Source organism: Lygodium microphyllum, chromosome 19 (genome assembly GCF_053477565.2).
Source record: "Lygodium microphyllum isolate KBCC chromosome 19, Lygodium_microphyllum_v1.1.10, whole genome shotgun sequence".
NCBI classification, from domain to species: domain Eukaryota; kingdom Viridiplantae; phylum Streptophyta; class Polypodiopsida; order Schizaeales; family Lygodiaceae; genus Lygodium; species Lygodium microphyllum.
The window spans coordinates 53,241,568-53,266,484 of NC_141153.1; the positions used below are offsets into that span (position 1 = coordinate 53,241,568).

Consider the following 24,917-nt stretch of genomic DNA (forward strand, 5'->3'; position numbering starts at 1 on the left):
TCTAAACTAATCAAGTAGATTTCTTTTTTTAAAGTAATTTATTTATTGGTCTAGGCTCGAATGTATACCAACATGTGGGCTTATGGTGGACAACATCTTTGGATAAAAGCTATTGACGACTTACGTCTAACTCAAGATTCTTGCGTTGTTGCCTCTTTCAAGCAGTTATCATGTGAAAGTTCAAGAGACACAAATATTGTCGACAATGAACTTGGTTACGTGGGAACCATAATCACCATTTATGAAGTATCGTATCGTATCTTCAAGCAGGAAAATGAAATCTCTCCATGCAACAATGACATGTAGATTTCTTGAATCTATACATAATTCTAAATTTTTGATTCGTGTATTTTGACAGGTGGTTTTGAAGGTGGATTGGTTTCATGTCGCGTATAAAGGCAATAATGCCACAATGAAAAGAGAACCGCCCCGTTGACTCCTTGAAGTTATTGCGTGTAACAAAAGAGCCTTACATTTTGCCAACTCATGTTGAACAAGTATTCTTTTACAAGAATATAGATTCTCATCCATGGTGGCAAGTTATGCATGTCCAACCTAGAGGTCGACACTTGTTTGATAGTGTTGACCTTGAGGAAGCGGATTAGGATGAATTGATTACATCCTCGAACCTAGACACATCGATGTCAGAGAGGTGTAGAATTCTTCTTTTTGATCATGATGACATTGTAGATGATGAGAACAACAACAATCCTGACTCTTACACTACAGACACCGAAGAGTAAGAAATAATGGATGTCGAGCTTATGGAGGAAATGAACATCAACACAGATTTAATGACAGAGGATTTCAAAGAAGTCAACAAGGATAATGAAGATGAAGTTTTGTTTGATAGTTCGTCTCAGAGATGATGATGAGGACTATTAGTCTTACACTTGGGTAAGTTACTCATGAATATATGTGTGCATCACGTGGGTTCAAAAGTAGGTATTTTTAAAATAACATTTTTATAAATTTTTTACATACAAAAGGGTGTAATATAAAGGGGTTATTTATAGATTGAATAGAAAAGGGTTATGTTTTATTCAAGAAAAGTTCATAGATAAGGATATTTATAAATAGGCATTGAACGCACGCGATGTAGAGGATATACATATAGTAAACTTCCTCGAGGTCTTACGTGTCAACTCACAAATCAACCTATGTTCGACAAGATTTAATCTCAAAATAATTCATTGTGAAGTCATGATTTTTATTCTTTTGAAAACTTACTAACAAGGGTGGGTGGTGGGGAGTCTCGTGGTGATAGCCTCATATGGCTCGTGTCGGGGTTTGACTCGTTTTTCTTTCTCTAGCTATGTACATGGTAATCTTAGCTTCAAGTTCACTAAAAGAAAGTTTCTATCGGGGTTCGATTCCCCTCCTCTACCAAGGCTTCTATCTCGCATTTCAACCCTAGTATCAGCATCTCAACGTTCAGTACTACCTGCAATCAAGCATTGTTTCCTGGATGGACTTGGCCTAGTAGTAGACCATTGAAGCTAGCAATCTTATATCATTTCCTGGCATAGTAGCAGTCCCAGCAACACCCTCAATGAGTACCCATGGTATCCCCCCCACGCTACCCATTTGCTACTCCAATCTTGCTCTCTCTCTCTCTCTCTATGACACTATGATCACCCAGCATGAGCACCCATAAACTACTCCTTATCACATTTAAGGGCTATCATAATTCCCCAAATTTCTATTTTTACCTGCGGATACCTTATTTGCCAGTCCATCAATACTCTAGTACCAAACGGAATTGCATTGCTTGTATCAACAATAATAATGATAGGCTTCCCATGTGAATAATCAACATTTCTCAATGTAGGAGAAAATTTCAACAAACACTTCAGTTTTTTCATTGCTTTCTTATGCTTCCTTTCCTAGTGAAACCTTTGACATTGCATCAGCTACATATGCAAAGTGAGGGATCCATATCAAATAGAACACACATGCACCCAAGAATCTACACACCTCAGATACATTTGTGCATGCATCTTGAATTCTATCAATCCCATATATCTTTACTGGTGATGGTCTTCACCCATAGGGCCCACACATATACCCAACAATCAAAACCTCTTCAACTCCAAAGACTAACTTTTGTCCAGAAAGAGTTAAATGCACCTCCTAAATGCGTCAAAATTCTTCCACAATCAACAATATGGTTTGCAACAAAATGTTTGCACCCACTATGAGGATCCATCTCTTCATTCTTTTTATCCACTACACACCATTTGATCGGAACATCATCCAAGAAGGGCATTGCCAATTGTGGTATAAAATCCATGAGAGTACCCTATTCATAGCATTTGTCATGTGTGCCACTGAGTTCATTACACAGCTGAAGCACAAAGCTTTACGTTTGCTAAAAGCAGCTTGGAGATGTGGATGCATCTTGCTTAGAGTTATTTGATCAATTTTTATGATTAGATAGATTAAGCTCTCCTCTAACAATGTATCTCTAGTCTAACATCTAGTTATTTTAAATATGCAGATACGATGAGTGACCACACCGGTAAAGTGAAGTTGGCGATCATCAAGACTTTGCTACGAGGCACTAGACTTTCTGGAGATACGTTGTTAGAGGCCATGGCGGATTATGTGGAGATGGATGATGCCTATTTAGATAGCGCCATCGAGATTCTTGGGAGATTCAATATGCTCGTACGTCCTACAGAGGGTACATCCTCCTAGCCACATGCAGGAGTGGAGACATTTTCTCATGCACACACTACAGTGCATCAGTAAGCTTCTTGATTGATAAAATAGTAATGTCATCCTTTTTTTACATATAAAACTCTTAATATATATATCCTTTTGATGTCTTAGTTTGCTTAGGACTCCACTCCTAGGTACATCACATCATGAGAGTCAACAGCTTACTCTTGATGTACCTCCTCCTACTTAGGTGACACTTGATTCAGAGGCTAGTGGCCATCAGTCCTGTAGGTATATCTTTTATGGAGATTACAGATTAAATATCAAGTAGTTTTTAAGAACTCAAGCACACCATTAGCCTAATCAATTGGCAATACACGACCATTTCCCCCACCAGTACCAATGCGCACGTGCATTGGCACTTTGGGTGTCACATGTGACATCATACCTGATGGGGGTATCCTTCAGGTCGGAGTCGGCATCGCCTCTAGACGTTGAATGAGAGACCTCTACATGTCTTATCTACAGGGAGTTCATGTACCATGGGAGTAAGTATTATTTAACATAAATAATATGAATTACAGTTTTTTATTTGAATTACTAATTGACTTTATTTTGCAATGCAAGGATCAACTTGAGGATGACAAGAAGTATGTCATCAACACACACTGGAGATGGAGTTTGGGACAGGATGGACTCAGAAGTGGTTGCTCAAGAAAATGTGCAAACTCATGAGTCATCGATGCGACAATGCATGGTAAGTAGAGAGAGAGAGAGAGAGAAATGCAACAAAATGAAATGCTATATTTATGTCTTCAAAAAGACAAAATGACCTATGAGACCAAAAAGTTACGACCAGAGAGCTCTGATACCAATGCTAGGTAGAACAACAGTATTGATGGTTTGCTGCGCAACAAGCATGAGATCATACATATCTCTGGTCTCTCAATCTGTATCCATGAGGTGGCTCACAAGCATGGGGCCCATACTACTATTGCATACATCAAATCTTTGAACCCTTAATTTTAGCATATTGCAGGAAGAGATAACCCAATGGGAGAAAACATGTTATCTCGGGCATGCTATGAGAATGAAGATGGAATGATGGATGAGGAAGAAGAAGATGGCTTTCATGCTATTGAAAATGATATTTTGATTGGTGAAATTGAAATGGCAATCATTGTAACTATATGTACAACTCTCATGATGAATGGAAGGACAACATAAAATGCAATAAATACATCAACCAATTCAATTACAATTGTTGTAAGAGTGAATTTAGCAGTGTAGGGAGTTTACTATTTACTGCAAAGAGAAAAGCTTGGACAGCAAAGAGAAGACACTTTAGATGCTATGTATCTTGTGTAGAAGTGTTTCTAGAAGACAAATATGTAGAAGAATGGTTGAGAATTGGTCAATACATCAGTACATTAATAAAGAGAGAAGAGTGGTGGGATGAGGAGTTTAAGAAGATTAAGAGGAAAGCCTATGAGGTTTTCTTAAAAGATGGGTACTTGTGAAAACATGCGAAGAAGGAACAAGGTATGCCATTGCAAGTTTTGGGTGACAGAACTTCGCAAGTAAACATTATGTAGGAGTTTCATGAAAGCTTATGGGATAGCCATAAAGGTGTTTGGGGTACTTTTGCAAAGATCAAAGAAAGATATTGGTGGCAAGGCATGTATAAGGATGTTGCTCACTTTGTGGAAACATGTAGGATATGTCAAATGTATTCATCTATGAGACATCAGGATGGATTGTAGCCCATATATCCATTGTCTCTTCATTTTAAGTGGGTGGTGGATCTAGTCACAATGCCTATAGGTCTTTGGCAAATGAGGTATCTTGTACTTGCCTATAATCAAGTGGAAGGGACATCTTTACATACCAAGACAACAAATGTAGTGTGTTCTTCTCTCTTAGAAGAGAGCTTTTGTCAGTATGGCTACGTGGAAAAATGTACAATAGATAGGGTGAATTAGATGTGGATGAAGCCCATGATTTCTTTGTATATGCAACATGAAGAAACAAATGATATGGTTGCAGAGGATGAGGAGGACTCTGAATCTGGTGACAACTAGGACTATGGCACATCCCAAAGGATGTGCAGCTTCAGAGGGGGCAGATGTCATGCCGCTATGTGGACATAATGTGAAAAATCCTAGAGTGCATCATAATCCGACTTTCTTAGTAATCTAGAGAGTCAATGTCATAGTAGTCATTAGTGTTACTGTCCATAGTATGGATGATTCAGAAATATGGGATTTTTAGACAAAATTAGCATATTTTTGGATATTATTTCTTGTAAATATTCTAAAAAGATATAGAAAACTTCTAGATTAGGGTGACATGCAAAAAGCAAGCTATTTTTTAACTAGTTTGGGAGATCTCATTCAAAAAAGAAGGGCTCCCAAGTTTGTGTGGCATGTGATTGTAGTTTTTAAGTAGTAAACTACACCCCGAACGGGGGGAGAGGAGACAGAGTGATCCATGAGAATTTTGATCAGATGTTTTGGGGTTTTACCCCCCTTTAGGAGCCAATGGAACCAACAGAGAAGAAGCTAGTATTTGGTGTGTGTTTTTGGGCATAACATGGAGCTCTAGGAGATCTAATGCTTAGAGATTGCTTTTGAGTAGTAGTAGACATTGTCTAGATAATCCAAGAACCATTTGTCTTGGAGTTTAGAGACTGCTATAATAACCAATAATACATAGGGTTGAAGTGTATTTGGAGTCCCATACAAGGATTTTGTTTATCTTCTCAAGTTCTATCAATACATAGTCCTCTTGAGAGAAGCACTTAGGCTTCTTTTGCTACCAATAAATCATCTAAATCTATTGACAGTTGGATTGTTTGGACTCTTTATCTTGGATATACAATAGCATTTACATGTAATACATGCAAAGTCTAAATCATTGAGCTTTGTTTTTATATTGTGTAAAGGCTTTGGCAGACTTGGCAGAAGGTTTTATGATTGATTCATGATGTATGGACATGTCTTGAAGAGAACTTGATTTTCAATATTCTTGGGATTCATTTGAATCTCCTGCCTATTCTTTTTCTTCTCTTCTATCTCCTGTTCTCTACTTTCTTCTCTCTCTGATCCCTACTGGATACAACTTTTTGACTAAAACCCCTCAAACACCATATGACCCTACAATAAATAATGCCATAAGAAAATATGGAACAATATTTCAGGGAATGAGTTCTTACAAAAAATTTGGCTTAAAGATCTTGTACCAATGTAGGTTCTTCCCCCCATGGGACAACAATAGGACCAAAGTTGAACTTAAAGATACCTTTAGATGTACCTATGATAAACTCATGAAGATGAGTGTCCTCTATGTACTCTTAAAAAAACTTGAAATAGTCTATAGATAAGACTAGCATAAGGGGAAGAGGCTTAGAGATAATGCATTGGGAACTATGAGTAACTTGAGAAATGAATAATTTTGTTAAGAAGAGGATTGCACATAAGGGTGTGATAAAAGAGGAGTTTAAATACCATATTAGAGAATTTGGGAATCTCTCAAGTTCCACTTTCAAATGAGTAAAGATTTGACCAAGTGGCTAAAACTTAACCCCAAATTTGAGAGTGGGACTTGGGCTCAAGTAAGTTACTCATGAATGTATGTGTGCATCACGTAGGTTCAAAATAAGGTATTTATAAAATATCATTTTTATAGATTTTTTACATACGAAAGGGTGTAATATAAAGGGGTTATTTATAGATTGAATAGAAAAGGGTTATGTTTTATTCAGAAAAAAATCATAGATAAGGATATTTATAAATAGGCCTTGAAGGCACGTGATGGAGAGGATATAACTTGGGGGGCTGCTTATATAGTATCTAGGAAAAATTTCACCTTTAAGTAAGGGGATAAGATTTGACCATGTGTCCAAATATTAATCACATTAGGAATTCCCAAACTTTATGAAAATTTTCAAATTCTTGAATATGTGGTTTTTAGGAGTATATCTAATTTACACCTAGTCAGTGGGAATGATTGAGGTATGAAGAGTATATGGAAGTTGGTTGGAGCACCTAGTGCTAGTATGGTTGTACCTTGAATAAAGATAGAGACCATGAAAGGGTATTTTGTATGTGCATAGATATTCCAAAAGATAGAACCTTTGAAACACCAAGGAAGAGTCTTCTCATCATAATTGATACAACAACAAATATCCTTTTTCATCATTGGCCTTTGGTGTTGACAAGTGACACCATCAACATATTGCCACCCATGGATGAGAAGTCTACCATTTCATGAATACATATGATATCCCAATACCTATGCCAAGAGTCTCATCAGTATAAAAAAGTTCCAAAGAGATTTAGCAGTTCCAAGGATGAATTAAGGGAATTCGAAGACTATGAAAAGCATTAAGAATAGTATTCAATTGACAAGCATCAACTTCTAAGTTTGAATCTATTTTCTCATACTTGGATAGGAATGGATCTTCAAAAACTAAGTAAGTGTTTAACCATTTAATATAATTATAAAACTTAAATTAAATATGTGAGATACATTGGTGGAAAAAATTTAAATTGAGATCTAAATGAAAATATATAATAAGGGAGACTAAAATATACATTGGTGCATGCATGGGAAAGACACTATGAAACATGCATCGATGGTACACAAATTGATCTTGCATCAAAGTCTTCCTAATATCTCAAACTATTAGTTCATTGGGATCTTGAAGTCATACATAGCTAGTACAAACAACAATCATTAGGTTTAAGACTACGATGCCTTGAGATTCATTGATAGTGACTATGTTTATCAATCATATTTGGGGTTGGGCTAGATGCAACAACAACTCTAGGGCAAGCGAAGAGCTCACGGATTAGGAAACCCTAAGTCAAAGGAAATACCGATGCTTTTGTACTCGTTAGGAAGAAGGTTCAGTTATCAATTAAAATAAGGGATTATTAATTTCATGTCTTGAGCAATGTTGAAACTTCGACATACATCCTAGTCGAATGGAGGAAGTGTAAAGTAAATTTTGCATGGAATCACTTAGATCCCAAGGGAGAGAGCAAATACACGATGGAAGGTTATTCCAACGATTCATGCAATGTTTGGAAAAGGATACCATCGTTTGTGTGGGTTGACTAGATAACGTTCTAAATGATTTTGCATGTGAATTGGATGATTATTCCAAGTGCTTGTGTTTGATGGTAAATGCATGGCAAGGGTCGATAATGACAAGTTGCCATGGGAATAAAGGAATGTTCTTCTTGGAAGATGATATTAGGCCGATTGCCTTGATTATTCTTGGTTATTAATTGGATTAATTAAGGAATGATATTTTACACGGGTGGATCATCTCCAAGGTCACGCCATGTTTCAACCCGAGAGGGCACTACTCGATTCATGCCAGCCGAAGGTTGAGTGGTGAAAAGGCCAACCATAGAAATTGTGTCTCACTCCTAGATCACTTGGAGTTAGTGGATCTCTGGACACCTCTTTCCAAGTCCAAGATGGAGTGGAAGATTACCGTGAGCCCAACGTCTGGGGTGTTGGAAGATCCTATTCTAGATAAAGGATATAATTTGTGGTGCCATGTGATCTAGACCAATTACTTCTGCAAGGCAGAAGGGGTACTTCTATTGGACACAAGGAGATATATAATTCTCTTGTATGGGCAGGAGACAAAGATTAACTTGAATATAAGTTAAGGAACTTGTTTGAACTTGTTTGTCAAAAGAACAGCTTGCTTTGTTTTCGTGTCTATGCTATAAATTACGTGAACGAACCCTGTTCCCTAAAAGGCTTAATTAATGAAGCTGATTTTAAATGTCGCACATAAATGTGGTAGGACCTAATTAGAAAAATAAAGCTATTAAGAAAAGTGGGTAGGCGGAATCCCCAATGGGCCCCCTGTCCTACGACAGGGTGGTCTCGAAAAATTGGGAGGCTTCTCACAAGGTTTTACTGACGTTTGACATTTAGGAATTGTTAGGTTAGAACCCCGATTCATGTCGTTTTAGGGGACCAAAATGGGACTATGCCCTACGGGCAGAGAGATCGAGCAGCGCATCCCTCTCATTTTCCATTCTCTTTGAACCAAGTGCAATATGGGTCAGCTTCAGCTTGGGTATCTCTACGTAAAGTAGGATGTCCACAACCTGACGCTAGAATGCTGTCGGGAGACCTTGTCTACTAGAAACCCAAATTTCAAGTCGATCCTAGTGGGTCCTTGGACATTCTGTTGCAAGGCGGACTCAAAAAACCCTAGGCGACAAACCCTATGACATTCCATGGGAGTGTCGGGCGACATCGCTTAGACTCGTCTCTCGATGAACTGCTAAAAACATGCCTCAACAGTCAATAGGCCGGCACATTATAGTTGGTATGAGAGCAAAAACTTTGTAATGTGATTGATTAATGTATGGTTTGTAGACATATCCTAAAGAGAAATAACCTAAGTAGTATGACTTAATTATTAGGCACATTTTGCACCCACAAATGCTGACATGCAAGAGAAGAAATTCCTTCTCAAGCAAATTAACGCCCCCAAGTTTGATGGAGAAGGGATAGACGTCGCAGTAGAGGTGGAGATATGAATTGAGTCGATGGATGATTATTTCTCTGCAAACTGCTACTACCAATCAAGCAATGATAGGCAAACTGAAGCTAGTTGGCTAGGCTTGGATATGGTAAAAGAAATGGTGCAAGGATCAAGGTGTTTCTAAAGCCGCTGTCACTTGGGCTCAGTTGAAAGATTTTGTACGCGGACGATACCTTCTGCCACGGGGAATTCACTAGTACTAATAAGGAGACGTCACCTGCGTGCAAAAAATATATGAAAATACCTCTTATCTACCCCCTATTTATGGGACCTTACCTTATAAAATGTACCTTCCTTCCCTTAAATAACCCCCTCCCTTACACTCATGTGGTACCATACGGTAAACCCTAGTGGACCCCCCAGGCCTTCTGCCAACCTACCAGAATTTAAAGATGAATGAATTCTTTAAGCTCAAACAGCTAGAATTAACCTTGGAATCCTACTACTTGAAGTTTGTAACCCTACTAAAATACACACCACCTATGGATATTTCACAACAAGTATCCAAGTTTTGCCATGGACTAAACACTCCTTTGAACCACCATCTTGAAGCAATGCATCCAACGGACTTGCAAGATGTGTTACTTTGAGCAAAGCCAATCATCCAAGAACTTGGATCAGGCAAAGATAATTCTCGAGATCATGACAAGAGATGCCACTTGTGTGGAGAGTTAGGGCACATCCGTAGGAGATGTCCCAACCACCAATGTTTTCACTACAATGAGCTAGGGCATGTCCAAGTAGACTGCCCTGACTTAAGTCCTAGAAGATATCAAGCCTCCAAGGAAACAAAGCTACACATGTGCAGTCTTTAGATATATAGAGGGATCAGATGAAGACAAAGACCTAAAACCTACAACACCTCTTTAGGATGATTAGAAGTCCTAGAAATTTTGTCAACATGAAATACAACTTGTATTGGAATAAACTTTTCTCTTGTAACTATAGTTAACCTAAGTAATATGAGTTGCATCTATTTTGAGCCTAGAACTTGCAAATGACTAGAGATACTCTAGCAAGGAATGACAGTTATAACTTGCAATGAATTTCTCTGAAGTCGTTTCTTCTCAACTAATATGTATTGGGTCTTTCCAAAATGCGGAAGCTTGGAATTATTATTTAGTATTACAAGAAAAGTCGATTGTCCATGGAGCTCAGTCCCAAACTAAGAAGAGGGCAATCTGGGAACATAGTTTCCAAGATAAAGGACCACTTTGATTTGCTAAAAGGATCTTAGGACAATTTGATCTGAAGAAGAAACTCTTGCCAAGGACAACTAAGAACCTTGCGACCCCAAGTGAGAAAGTTCTGCGCTATTTTTATTGCAAGGAGTTAGGTCATTTCAAAAGAGAATGTCCAAAGCACCCTAAACACCAATGCTCCGAGTGCCACAACATTGGACATAACTATGTCAATTGTCCCAATAGAACTCAAAGAGAACTTGAACTTACAAGGAATGAAATTGTACAAGCTCTAGTGATCCAGAATATACCAGATACTTAGGAAAACCCTAGAAGATATCTATGAGATGTAACTATAATAAACTTTTCTCTTGTAATCCAAACTCGGATATATCAAATACAATAAGTTGTGTTCCAAAAGACTGCATGATTATGAGTGATCAGAGTAGGGCAGCAAACACATTGTGGGTCCTAACCCACAAGCCTTAAGCCCCATTAATGCTCATCTTCCCTAGTTCTTCTGAGATAAGGACATCTTGAGTTCTCTAAGGGGGAGAGGATGTAATATACCACCCGCCCCACATAAACCCCCCCAATTGTAATTAAAAAGTATTATTATTTAATTCCTTTCCTCCCTCCTGCCATCACCCATTAGGAGGGGTGGGAAGGGGAAGATCAAGTCAATGGCAACAAGGAGAAAGAGGATGTTGATAGCAATGATGGGGGAAAGAGGAGGAAGATGGTGTGAGGACAAGTCGACAAGGAGATGACGCAGACAAGCGGTGGAGTCATCGAAGAGGGAGAATGTGGTGAGGATGATGACGTAGGTGAGGAGGGAGGCCACACCTACCCGTCCCGTGGCCACTTGGAGGGGCCGAAGAGCCCCGTTGTCATGCAAAAGGTATCACCTTCACTCCACGTCTCCCCCCCCCCCCAATAATACATCCCCACCAACTATAAAATCCTCCCCCCTCCCCCCCCCCAGTTGTCAAGAGAGGGAGCTTTTTGGAGGGGCTCGACGCACTATTCTTTCCCCCCTTTTTTCTACAGAGAGAGGGAGAGAGAGAGGAGAGAAAGAGGAGGAGAAGAGGAAGAGAAGAAGAAGAGAAGAGAAGAGAAGAGAAGAGAAGAGAAGAAGAAGAAGAGAAGAAGAAGAGAAGAGAATAGGAGAAGAAGAGGAAGAAGAGGAAGAGAGAGAGAGAGGAGGAGAAGAGGAGAAGAAGAAGAAGAAGAAGAAGAAGAAGAAGAAGAAGAGGAGGGAGAGAGAGAGAGAGAAGAAGAAGAAGAAGAGGAGAAAAAGAAGAAAAAGAAGAGGAAGAGAGAAGGAGAGAGAGAGAGAGAGAGAGACTCTCTCAAGAAACCTGTTCCTCTTCCCCTCCTTAGAGGGCGACCACACAAGTTGCTCTTCTCTCTGTCTTCCTGCTATCTCAACACTTCATCTTCCCATGGGTTTAACCCCCATCTCTTCACCAATTTAACCCCGTCACAATCAAAATGAGTCACCCCAACAAACCATTTTTCCGACAAGAGAAAGAAAGAGAGATTCATAAGTGAAGGCATGGCCCCAAAATGGAGGGAGACACGCATCAGCAATAATCCCACATCCAACAATGGAGCCACCGGCCAAGGAGTTTCTGCAACTACAAATATAATGTCGGGTATGGATAATTCATATCCGAATATCCATGTACAAATTTCCTTCTTTGCTATCCATTGAGGCATAGGCATGCGCATGAATTCATTTCAACAAGTAGCTTGAATTTATTTATTTTTTTATAATTAAAAAACTCATAGGGGATCACATGTTAATTCTTTTTGCAACCATAGATGACCTTGTATAGATTTATGCATATGGCACATTGAGGTTCGCACAAACCCATGTACTCAAATACCTTGCATCCTAGTGCTACGCGACGAAGTCAAACATGGCATAAAGAATATATAAGGTTACTTAAGATTTATGCACATAGACGGTGCATGCATGGGAAAGACACTATGAAGCATGCATTGATAGTACTTAAATTGATCTTGCATTAAAGTCTTGCTAATATCTCAAACTATTAGTTCATTGGAATCTTGAAGTCATGGGTAGCTAGTACAAACAACAATCATTAGGATTAAGACTACGATGCCTTGAGATTCATTGATAGTGACTATGTTTATCAATCATATTTGGGGTTGGGCTAGATGCAACAACAACTCTAGGGTAAGTGAAGAGCTCAAGGATTAGGAAAAATCTTGAAGTCATGCGTAGCTAGTACAAACAACAATCATTGGGATTAAGACTACGATGCCTTGAGATTCGCCGATAGTGACTACGTTTACCAATCCTATTCGAGGTTGGGCTAGATGCAACAACAACTTTAGGGCAAGCGAAGAGCTCAAGGATTAGGAAACCCTAAGTCAAAGGAAAGACCGATGCATTTATACTTGTTAGGAAGAAGATTCAGTTATCAATTAAAGTAAGGGATTATTAGAACTCATGTCTTGAGCAATGTTGAAACTTCAACATATGTCCTAGCCGAATGGAGGAAGTGTTAAGTAAATTTTTCATGGAATCGCTTAGATCCCAAGGGGGAGAGCAAATACGTGATGGAAGGTTATCATGACTATTCCTGCAATGTTTGGAAAAAGATACCATTGTTTTTGTGGATTGATTAGATAACATCTTAAATGATTTTGCATGTGAATTGGATGATTAATCCAAGTGCTTGTGTTTGATGGTAAATGCATGGCAGGGGTCACTAATGACAAGTTGCCATGGGAATAAAGGAATGTTCTTCTTGGAAGATGATATTAGGCGGATTTTCTTGATTGTTCTTGGTTCTTAATTGGATTAATTAAAGAATGATATTTTACGCGGGTGGATCATCTCCAAGATCACGCTGCGTTTCAACCCGAGAGGGCACTGCTCGATTCATGGGCCGAAGGTCAAGTGGTGAAAAGGCCAACCATGGAAATTGTGTCTCACTCCTGGATCTCTTTGGGTCAGTGGAGCTCTAGACACCCCTTGCCAAGTCTAGGATGGAGTGGAAGACTGCCGTTAGCCCAACGTCTATGGCGTTGGAAGATCCTATTCTAGATACAGGATAGAATTTGTGGTACCATGTGATTTGGACCAGTTACTTCTGCAAGGCAAAAGGGGTACTTCTATTGGACAAATTCAAGGAGATATATAATTCTCTTGTATGGGCAAGAGATAAAGATTAACTTGAAGATAAATTAAGTAACTTGTTTGTCAAAAGGACTGCTTACTTTGTTTTCGTGTCTATGCTGTAAATTACGTGAACGAACTATGTTCCCTAAAAGGCTTAATTAATGAAGCTAATTTTAAATGCCGCGCATAAATGTGGTAGGACCTAATTAGAAAACTTAAGCTATCAAGGGAAGCGGGTGGGTGGAATCCATGATGGGTCTGCCGTCCTACGACAAGGTGGTCCTGGAAAATTGGGAGGCTTCTCACAAGGTTTTACTGATGTTTGACCTTTAGGAATTGTTGGGTTAGAACCCCCATTCATGCCATTTTAGAGTACCAAAATGGGACTATGCCCTATGGGCAGAGAGATCAAGCAGCGCATCCCTCTCATTTCTCATTCTCTTTGAACCAAGTGCGGTATGGGTCTGCTTCTGTTGCTTGGGTATCTCTACGTAAAGTAGGATGTCCAGAACTCAATGCTAGAATGAGCAGTCAGGAGACCTTGTCTACTAGGAACCCAAATTTCAAGTCGATCCTAGTGGGTTTGGCCGTAGACATTCCTTTACATGGCAGACTCGAGAAACCCTAGGCGACAAACCCTGTGACATTCCATGGGAGTGTCAGGCGGTGTCACTTAGAATCCCACTAAAAAGGTACCTAGACAGGGCATGTTACAAGTTTAGATGCTCAATAGCTAGAAACAAAGAGAGAAACAAGAGCTAAAAATCAAAATACTCACAAAGTTTCTTTTATGCATCTTTCAGTTCTTTGCTTCATACAAAACAAAGTAGTTTTGGTTTGGATGGAAAATACTGAGCTCCATTATGAATGTTTGATGCCTTGATGATACTATTTTTGTGCCCAAATGTTATAATTATACTTTGGGATGCTACTTGGATTAATTAGAGATTGATTAGCTCAATTTTGTAGAGTTTTATTGTTGTAATAATAGTTTGGATAGCAAGCTATTAACAATAACTTTATGACTATTGAGACCTGATGCTATTCGTGTATGCCACTTACTTGCATTGATGTCTAGCATTGATACTTGGACTTGGATATAATTATAGATGGCTTTACCACTCGGATTTGAGCTCTATTGGATACTTTGGATCTTTGTCTTTATGCTTCAGTCGCTTTAGTCATTGACATTATCGGTTTGAAGTCTTACTTTTGGGTTTCCCGCTCTAGGATGTATCTTGGATTCAGAATGGTCATGTACTTGATGTATTTAGCTTGTATTGCTCTTTAGACACACATACTTACCTCTTTCTCACTAGTTTCTTGATGTGTATGATTATGGGATATATGGCTCACTAATACATTGAGGTTGTGATAGATCTTGGTACCAGTTGTATGCCATTCACTGCTAATTGCTATTATATACCCGGGTAGGTCAGTCATATATACATGTATGTATCACATGGGTTCAACATAAGGGATTTTTAAAATGCCATTTTTACACATTTTTTACCTACATAAGGGTCCCATATAAAGAGGTTACTTATAGATTGAATAGAAAAGGGTTATGTTTTATTAAGGAAAATTTCATAGATAAGGATATTTATAAATAGACCTTGAACACAAGGGATATAGAGGGTATACATATAGTTAATTACCTGGGATTATATATCTTGATTGTTCTCAGATATCCCTGGCAGTGGGAGCTTGTTTTATTGGCTATTTGTCCACAATTGGATTGATAGATACTGCTATCTTTATTTTAACATTGCTATAATTATAATTTTCAGTATTTTTTTGGGGATCAAACATTGTACTTTGACAACATTCTTTTGGGGATCAGACATTGTACTTTGATAATCTATTGCTTGCAGTTGGTAGATAGCTCTATACTTTGGTATTTCTTCTTATTTTACCCTTATTTTAGTTCACTTTTGGGGATTGATTTGCAATCATTAGCAATAGCTCATTCTATTGGATTTTACATTGGTATATTATTGTCATGGTTGTTTCTTCGAGCGATATTGTTATTTTCAATATCACTAAAAATCTTGATGGTATAAATTTCACCTATTGGAAGACACAAATATGGTAGGTACTTTCTCAAAAGAAGCATGGTAGACCCTTTAAATACCAAGAGTGTAAATCCTGAAGGCATTGATTAGGATACCTAGGATAAGTCGGATGAGCTATGTAAATCCATTCTTATATTGTCATCGTCTAAGTAGGTTTATTTCAATGTTGTGGCACCTGAGCATAATGCTTGGTAGTTATGAAAAAATATATGCAATATTTATGACAAGTAGAGTCCTACTTCATAGATGTATTGGTTGACACAACTCATGGACCTTTGCACGAAGAAAGAGACTAGCATGTCTGCATATTTAAATGCATTTCATTTGATTTTTAGTCAACTGACTTCACAAGACATTGAGTTCAAGGATAATATACCTCCCTTGTTCTTACTTATGACACTTTTCAAGTCATGGAATACTTTTTGTATTGCCATGTGTACTAATATAGCTAAGGATGGTTTGAAACTCCACAATGTTGAGGGTGCCTTATTCTCAAAGGAGATAAACAAAGAGAATGTTCATGCAACCCATACTTCTCATTTGTTAACTTTTAGGGATAGACTTGATGGTAAGAGTGGTATTAACTACCATGATAGAGAGTTATAGAGGTCTCAATCTCACGAGTAGTCTTGCAATAAGTCCCATGGTGATAAGGGCTCACTTACATGTCATTAATGTGAAAATTATGGTTATATTAGGCCAGAGTATCATAAGAAGCACGATGATAATCGCAATAGGAAAAGCAAGGGTAAAGTGCAGGATAAGTCTAATGATTGTAGTCTTGGGGCCTAAGTTTGATGATGATTATATCTTGGTAAATTCTTCTCTTGATGCTAGTTAGTTGATTGATGCCTTGTCCATGTTTTCTTAGTGTTGTTTGCTTGATAAAGGAGCTTCTTTCTATGTTATCTCATATAGGGATTGGTTTCATTCCTGTCACAACATTACAGGTTCTATGAGATTAGAAAAACATTCAATATTATTAGCATTAATGATATTAGACTACAATTTCCTTCAAGCAACACTTTTATTACATGATGTACACCATGGTTCAACTTTGACCAAAAGCCTACTCTTTGTTGGATAGTTGAATGATGTTGGATATCATGTATCTTTTGGTGATTCCACATGGAAGATTACCCATGGGAATCGTGACTTTGAGGTGCCAAGGCTAGTAGCCTCTATCCCTTGCTTGTATCTGAGTCTATTGACTATATTTTGTCTATGGCTAACAAACCACATGTAATTTTTATGGCATTTTCGCCTTGGGCACATATCCTTATAACGAATGAAAATCCTTTATCATTTGCAGGATCTTCCATTATTTCATTACAAATATTTTGATTCATATGATCATTGCCTTTATGGTAGGCAGACATAGAGTTCTTGTAAGAAGTTTGGCATTATACATATGGGTGAGCCTTTGACTCTTGTTCATTCTTATATATGTGGTCCCATGCCCTGTCAATCACTAGGTGCTATGAAGTATTTTGTGACTTTCATTTATGACTATTTACATAAGGTCTAAGCATCTCCCATAAAGAAAAAAATTAGATGTATTGGCTATCTTTAAGCGTTTGCTTGCTCTTATTGAGAACTAGTCTAGGTATAGGTTGAAATGCCTAAGGTCAAATAATGGGGGTGAATATATTTCTAAATAATTTGGGTAATTTTGTGAGGTAATAAGTGTCAATTTACTGCCTCTTAAGCATCAATTGATCTCCCCTTACATCCCATCCTAGAATAGTGTTGCAAAGCACATGAACATAACCATTCATAAAAGAGTCCACAATTAGTTAGGCACACTTACCATAATGTTCTTGGACTAAGGGAGTTACTACTCCTATACATTTGATAAAAAGATCCCTATGCACTATTATTGGTTGTCAGGTTACATAGGAGGTATAGTCTAGAAAACCTCCCTCATATATGCACATCTTAGAGTCTTTAGATGTGAGGATTTTTTCCATGTACCCAAGGATAAATTTAAAAAAGCTAGATTCTAAGTTAGTGAAATGCATATTTCTTAGTTATGGGAATGTAGGTGAGATAGGCTATTGCCTATGGGATCCATAGGGTTGAAATGTCATTCATAGCCATGATATTGTCTTCCATGAGGGGAATATGCATAAGTAGCTTGAGCAAGTAGTTGAGATATGCAAGACGATTTTTCAGGATGAGTCTCTTGCTACCATACAGCCAGCTAGACTACATATAGCTTATGTTCCAATGGTCCATGATCATGATGTTGGATAGGATATACATGTCTCACAACGAGTTTGGAGATGGTCTACTAGAGATAAATATAAGTTTGATTGGTTTGCACCCTCTATTAACTATGTTATAGTGATAGATTCTAGTGAACCTTTCACTTATGAAGAGGCCATGCAAAGAGATAATAATCACTCTTGGAAGAGGGCCATGCAATCAAACTCATTGTAAAAATATCATACACGGGATTTGGCTCCTTTTCCTAATAGAAAACTATGTAGGTGGTTGTACAAGTTCAAGAGTATCTTTGGATTCCCCAAGCCAGTTTATAAGGCCAGATTGGTTGGTAAGGGTTTTAAGGACTAGTCCAATGACTTGAATACATGGCTCGACCTCTCGATGCCTAGTCAAGGAACGAGTCCTCACTCGATTACTTGCCAATGAAGATTCAGCCTCTTATCAGTGACAAAGGACTCGAGGACGAGTCAGAGCTACTCAACCACCACAAAAGGTAGCGGCGGTCAATGAGTGGCATGGACTTTGCCGTAGGCTACGTTCATGACTGATCGACTACGCTGGTGGAAAGAACTCGGCGACGTGATGTGATGATGACTCGCCAACACAACTAAGGCATGTGCCAACTCGATGGCACGGTTAAAGATTGAATCGTCCACGCAACGAGTGGCATCTACGGACTCGACGACCGCCGTGCTGACTTGGCGACTCGACAAGATGACTCGCCCCCACCAAATGGCGGACTCGACAACGGTGGTCTGTGACTCGACGACTTGAAAGATGCAGGCTCGATGACTAGCTGGCAGTCGGCTGGCTCGACTGCGACAGTTGACGTGGCGAAGACTATGATTCAATGGTTGCTATGAACTCGACGGGTGTAGACTCGATGATAGGCGAATATTGGCGTCACAAGGTGACTCGACAACAGCTATTTGGCACACAATTCATGGAAGGATCTTTGTACGAGGTGGGCTCCGTCTGGAAAGGAGCCGCCTCCACCAGTTCTTAGAACTTGCGCTTGTGATCGGCTTGTAGTGGCCACGGCCACACTACCAGCACGAGTTGATGCTGCGAAGGGAGATATAACAGGAAAATCTGGGAGACACGACAACACCGGCAAGGTGGCCGTGTGGATTCTCGGGCAAGACTCAAGTCTTTTGGATCCTGTGAATTGTCCCAGCAAGAAGCAGGTCATTGATGATGAAGATGGTGGCGATAAAACTATGGAAGAACATCTTCAACTGAAGAAGAGACATTCACTGCTGTAGATGCCACTACAGTGCTCAAAAGTTGACAGCCACATAAAGAGACAAAGCAACAAGACAAGGAGATTACACGGTCACCTGAAAAGGTGGAGCTCAAGTGATTTAGATAGCCGCTTTGTCAACCCATGCTTCAAAGAGTATACTTATGACCACATATAGCCACCTAACTGAAGGTATACGGAGCAGATTGCTGGAGTTGTCCCTATAAAGATATTGAAAGACATGCACCATCCCATCAAAAGCTCAGCATGTGATAAATCATGCAGGCTACCATCTCTTCAAAGCTATGTCTGACTATAGAGCATATGAGGTGCAACGTCCATCTCTACATTCACACTGCATGCGTTATAACAATCAAGGGTCTTGTGGATTTTCACAATTGTGTTGTTGAAAGGGAATCACCCTTGAGATAGAGTTAGAGATTTCTTCCCTTGCAACGTTCCTTGATCTATATGCATGGAAATTTTCCTCCCCATAGATGATATTGTAACTACTTAAACCCAAATGTGGAGTTTTGTGTAGTTTAATTTCTTTGTGATGCCAGGAGGCATATTTCACGGTGGATTCCGTGAGGTTTTACGGTGGATTCCATAAACTTTGTTGACCGGGGCTCATACACAAAGTGGATTCTTTGTGCGAGAAGTTGATGGGGACGCCTATCCTTTTCGGGCGTTTCATTAATTTAGTGTGTACATAGGTGATTCCATAGCAAGTGATTCCGCAAAATACATATTAAATTAATAAACGTTTATGAGTTTAGAGTGCGTACTCGTGATAAATTAAGGTTAGGATTGATTTCTAACCAGTTGATTTATTTATGTAGCTGAAGACTACTAAGTATTCACTTTTGTCGGTTTAATTATATTATTTTACTAACGATTGTGAATACTTCAGTTGATGTGTAGAGATAGCAGCAGTGGCGGAGGAAAGCATTGGAGGATAGTGTGTATTCGAGTTATCACTTATATTTTAATGGGCGCATACCTTAGGCATGGCGCCTATATTTTGTCGCGCCTATTTATTAAGGCGTTGGATATTTATTTATTATTTTGTATGTGCATGGGCGCACGATTATGATATTTATATTTGGACATTGTATTGGGTATGCCTGACTCTTTGGGCACCCGCTCATTAGCTTTATTTCTATTTTGTGCTAAAGCAAACTCAAAAGCCAAAAGCGTGCTATTTTGTAATTTGGGCTATTATTTGAGCTTGAAGATGATTAATACATAAAATACATGCTTTGTGGAGCGCTCACACAAGGCATGGGGGGAGATTGCACCCAATTGGTCTCTTGTTCATGTCGTGCATGCTTTCTACCTTGAGTTTTGTGCAAAAAGTAGAGTTCTTTTGTTCTTGGGGACCTTCCGGCGCTCACTACGCGAGCATACAGCATCCGATCTGTGCACCACTTTGCCATCTCTTGTCCATTGTCTTTACATAGCTTCAATTCTTCAACCACTCATAAAAGCCTTAACTTTAAGTAAAGGAGTTGTATAAGAGGCTCTTGTGCTTTATCTTGAGCTTTAGGAGATGGAAGCCATGGAAACCACCGAAATTGATTGCACTGTCAAGTTCTGATCGATGCTAGTTGAATTATGTGTTTGTCTAGAGTTAGAGCAACTTGGAGTTCTCCTACGAGCAGCTGTTGGGAGAGGAGTTGAGTTATAGGCTAGTTGCCTAAAGCATGTCTGATTTTCCATGAGTTGCTTGTCGCACAATCTAATAGGGTGGCTACTCTAGTGTCTTTCTAGAGTTTCCATCTTATTTTTCACAAGTTCTAGCTTCCTACTTGCTATGCCTACTGCACCAGACCCTGCATCTTCTAGCCATCGAGCACAGAGTGCCTCAACAGTGTTCTTTATGCTCAATGTGCATGAGTAATGGCATCAAATTATGTTTCTTAGATCATAGACTAGTATCTAGGAATATAAGTTAGTGAGTTTACTATACCTCGAAGTTAGTCTTATATTTTTTCTTTCTAGGGTTGGAGAGAAGAATGCATTATTAGTTAGAATGAAGTATCAAGAAGACAAGATGAGAGATTATTGCTAAAGTAAATTGCATCTTTTGAAAAGATACAAGTTTGTCTAATTATGTGCCAATTATTGTGCATTTAGCCAATATTTTAAGAATGATACAACCGTTGAGATTCTTACACTCCTACCATGTGATAGACCAGGAGTATTGATATTGGAGGGTGGATTGGATAGGTTAGGCGGTCAATTATTTGCACACTCGCATCTTGCATGCTCTAAAACTTGCATGGCTAGGTAAGAAAGGTTGTGGAAGTGATAAAAAGAAAAGAGAGATATTTCAAACATTAGAAGAGAAGATAAGCACAAAATACAATAGGTTTAAAAAACTAAAATGTTTTTTAAAAAGACAAAACATCCAAAGGCACAAAATCGAAAGAAAATACATAGAAAGGAACATGGGCATGGGAAAGAGCAATGGAGGGACTTTGCTTTCATGAATACAAGAGAGCTGGAGAAGAGGTGTTGATTAGGGTTTGGGAAAAGGACAAGGATAAAAAGTAAAATAAGGGAAAAAGTAAAAAAGTGTTTTGGTCATGATCAGTTGGAGAGGAAGGAGAATCATCAAATAGGCTACTGGAGTGATCGTTCTGCCTCTAGCTATGTTAGCTATGTTTTTGCTCCATCGCCATTAAGCATTATTGCTACGACGTCTATCATCCCCACTTTGTCTTGATATGGCTGTGATTAGGTATGTCTCAAGACTCCATGATTGTTGCCTCTGTAGCGTTTTTGCAATAGGGTTTCTGCACTTAGTCAAGGCCTTTAAAGTTTAAGAATCACATGTCATGAAAGTGCAACGGAGTGATCAGTGCGTGAGTGTGTTTGAGAGTTTATCATTTATCATTGCACCTTCTGCTCTTCTAGCTACCATTGCCTTATAACGGGAAGGTTTCATACTGGTTCTCAGCCAGCTACTATTAGGAGAGGTCCATCTCATTTTGGAGGCTCAATGCCTAATATTCATGACCAGTCTATTTTGGGACAGCAACCCTTCCATGAAAGAGAGCTAAAAGTTAAAGATCATCTTGGACAAGTTCCAAGGTCAATCATCTTCACCATCAGATCTAGAGAAATGGATTTCCAAATTAGAATCTTACTTTGATATATTCCCCTAGAAATGATGATAAGAAAAGCTCCGCCAAGCGATGAGAGCTTCTCACGCCAAAGAGTCCGTCATCAACAGCAATAGCACTTCGAGGTTCAGAGAACTTTAGTGCAGTAATGAACCATCGTCTTCTCAGCTGACGAGGTCTGTCTCGGACATACCCCGCATGCTCCTCTTGTACGTCACATTCTTCTTCCCGGTCTTCTTCAGTTAGATAACACTGCAGTCAGTCGATGGTTGGAGCAAAACAAGGCAATACAAAGCTGGTAAAGCGAAAGATGTCCTTCCGCGTACGTCTGCAAGTTGGTTTCAATGTCAACACCACAGTACTGTAGCTGCACTTGCAGTCCAGGTGTGGATCACAGGTGCATCGCTCCGGCTACAGTGGGTGCCCCTTCGTTAACGCTCGCACTTGAAGAGTTGCTCCTTGTCGAGACCCCGAGCAGCTTCTTATAGAGAGAGATAGATTACTGCAAGGCACGGCTGGCGTTCCAAGAAGAAAGGGGGGATTTTCTGTCGTGGATGCATGCTCTCCTCCTCCCCTTATATAAAAATAGCCTCTCCACCCAAAAAGCACCATGCATCACCCCTAGAAAAGTCCGATCCTCCCCACGTTTTTCATCCCCTAGAGTCTCTACTGCATCTAGTAGTATAGTACATCAGCCTCATAGGCTTTCTCATAAGCACTCATAAAAGCTACAAACACGAAAAAGTAAAGAGGAGTGCAAATCAAGTGAATGACGCAATGTAGGTAATTTTTTGTTAAAGCTTGCAATCATACAGTTAACTATAATATTATTTTGAAAGTCAATGTAGCAACTATTCACGTTGTAACATTTTTTGCCAAGTAGAAAGATTTATAGCTCTTGGCAAGAATATCGAGAGGGGCAACAAACACGAAATAGAGCCTACTACTTCATAAATATCAACTGACTCAGTTATTTACAAAATAATCTCAAAAGGATCGAGTGGATGAGAGACCTTAAAATTGTCAAGTATTTATCTTAGAATAATCCTACTCTCAACATAGATGAAATGCAAATTTGTCAGAACTGCTATATCTACAATCAAGAGCTCCACATTATTTAACACAAGCATGTTGCCATTTTAGGGCACTCACACTGCCAATTGTAGAGGTGGCTTTCTAGATCTTCCCGTAAGTACAAAAACTTAAATATCTTTGTTGAGCCTCCAGTCTACAAAGTTATTGATTTGTTAGTGTTCCACTTGTAAACCCATTGTAACCAAAATTCCTAGTTTAATCAAAATAATATCTACCCTAATATACTTCCATCTTGCTTATGGAAAATGATGAAGAATAAAGATGGCTCATATTTTCTTTCCAAATTATGTACTAAATTGTGCAAAATCTAAGTTTCTTGATACTGTTTCTTTGTATCTTTCATCATAATTATATTAAAATACATATGAAGACTTGAATAAGTTATGCAAAAATTAACTGTGTCTATCACAAAACTGAAGGTGTCACATCTATCCCAAATCCTCTCGAAGTTCAAGAGAAGAAGTTTCTCCTCAAGTAGCCCAAACTACCCAAGTTTGACAGAAAACAGAGATGTGAAAATAGACACAAAAGTTTGGATAGAAACAATGGAAGACAACTTCCTTGTTACAGGAACTAGCCCTACAAACCAAGTCATAATTACCAAGCTTAAGCTATTAGGCAAGGCTTGATTGTGGTGGAAACAATGGTATAGGGACCAAGGAATATCTGAACTAGTTGCCACACTTAGGAACCATTAAAGGAAAATATGCACCATCCATGGACAATGCTCAACAATGTGGCCAAGTTTTATCATGGGTTGAATGCATCATTGGATATTCGACATGAAGCAATGCAACCTATAGACCTTCTAGATGTGTTACACCAAGCCTCTGTACTAAGATATCCCATCTAAACCAAATTGTGTTAGATATTAGGGCCAATGTTTCCCCAACAAAGGACCACATAACTCAAGGTTAGCAATAACTCGGCCCGAGGAAAAGGGTCAAGGCAAGTGCAGTAAGAAATTTTATTCATACAATGCAAAACAATGATGCTCAATAGTGCTACAACTATAATGACCTAGACATTTCAAAAGGTAGTACCCAAAATTGAATCAAACAATTCACCAAGGGAAATTCCACAACTAGAATAGAGGGACTATGGCTAACTTGGAAAAGGAAATATTGTGGCACTTACCTTCAAGGGACAAGAAGAAGAGGAACCCACTATGAAAGGCAAATTGTGAAATGAATCAACCAACAAACGAGGACTGAACTACCAATTTTTGTTGATTCAAACCCCCCTCCCCCCCAAAAAAATTATCAAGATAAACTTGTTTCAAAATTCTCATTGACTATGGAAGTTATATCTAAGCTTTTGGTCAAATTACCTAATGGAAAAGAGGTCATCTCTTCAAGGATTATATGTACTCCAAGAGTTTTATGATGTGATCATGTTAATCAAAATTTAGCGAGTGTATTATAGAGGTAAAATTTTCTCAAAAGACAAGGAATTTTTGCCATTTTGAAAAAAGGTCACACCATTCATTATATAAAAATTTATTTATGCACTTAATCTTTCCTTGAGTAGGGTTGCAAACAAATCTTCATATGCATTAATTT

At 38.8% G+C, this 24,917-nt stretch overlaps 2 pseudogenes; both read left to right on the top strand.

The window, feature by feature from the left end:
* Positions 1–412: 412 nt before the first annotated feature.
* LOC148019872 (uncharacterized) lies at positions 413–885 on the top strand (annotated as a pseudogene).
* A 1,620-nt stretch (positions 886–2,505) lies between these two features.
* On the top strand, positions 2,506–19,151 carry LOC148019873 (uncharacterized; annotated as a pseudogene).
* Positions 19,152–24,917: the final 5,766 nt, after the last annotated feature.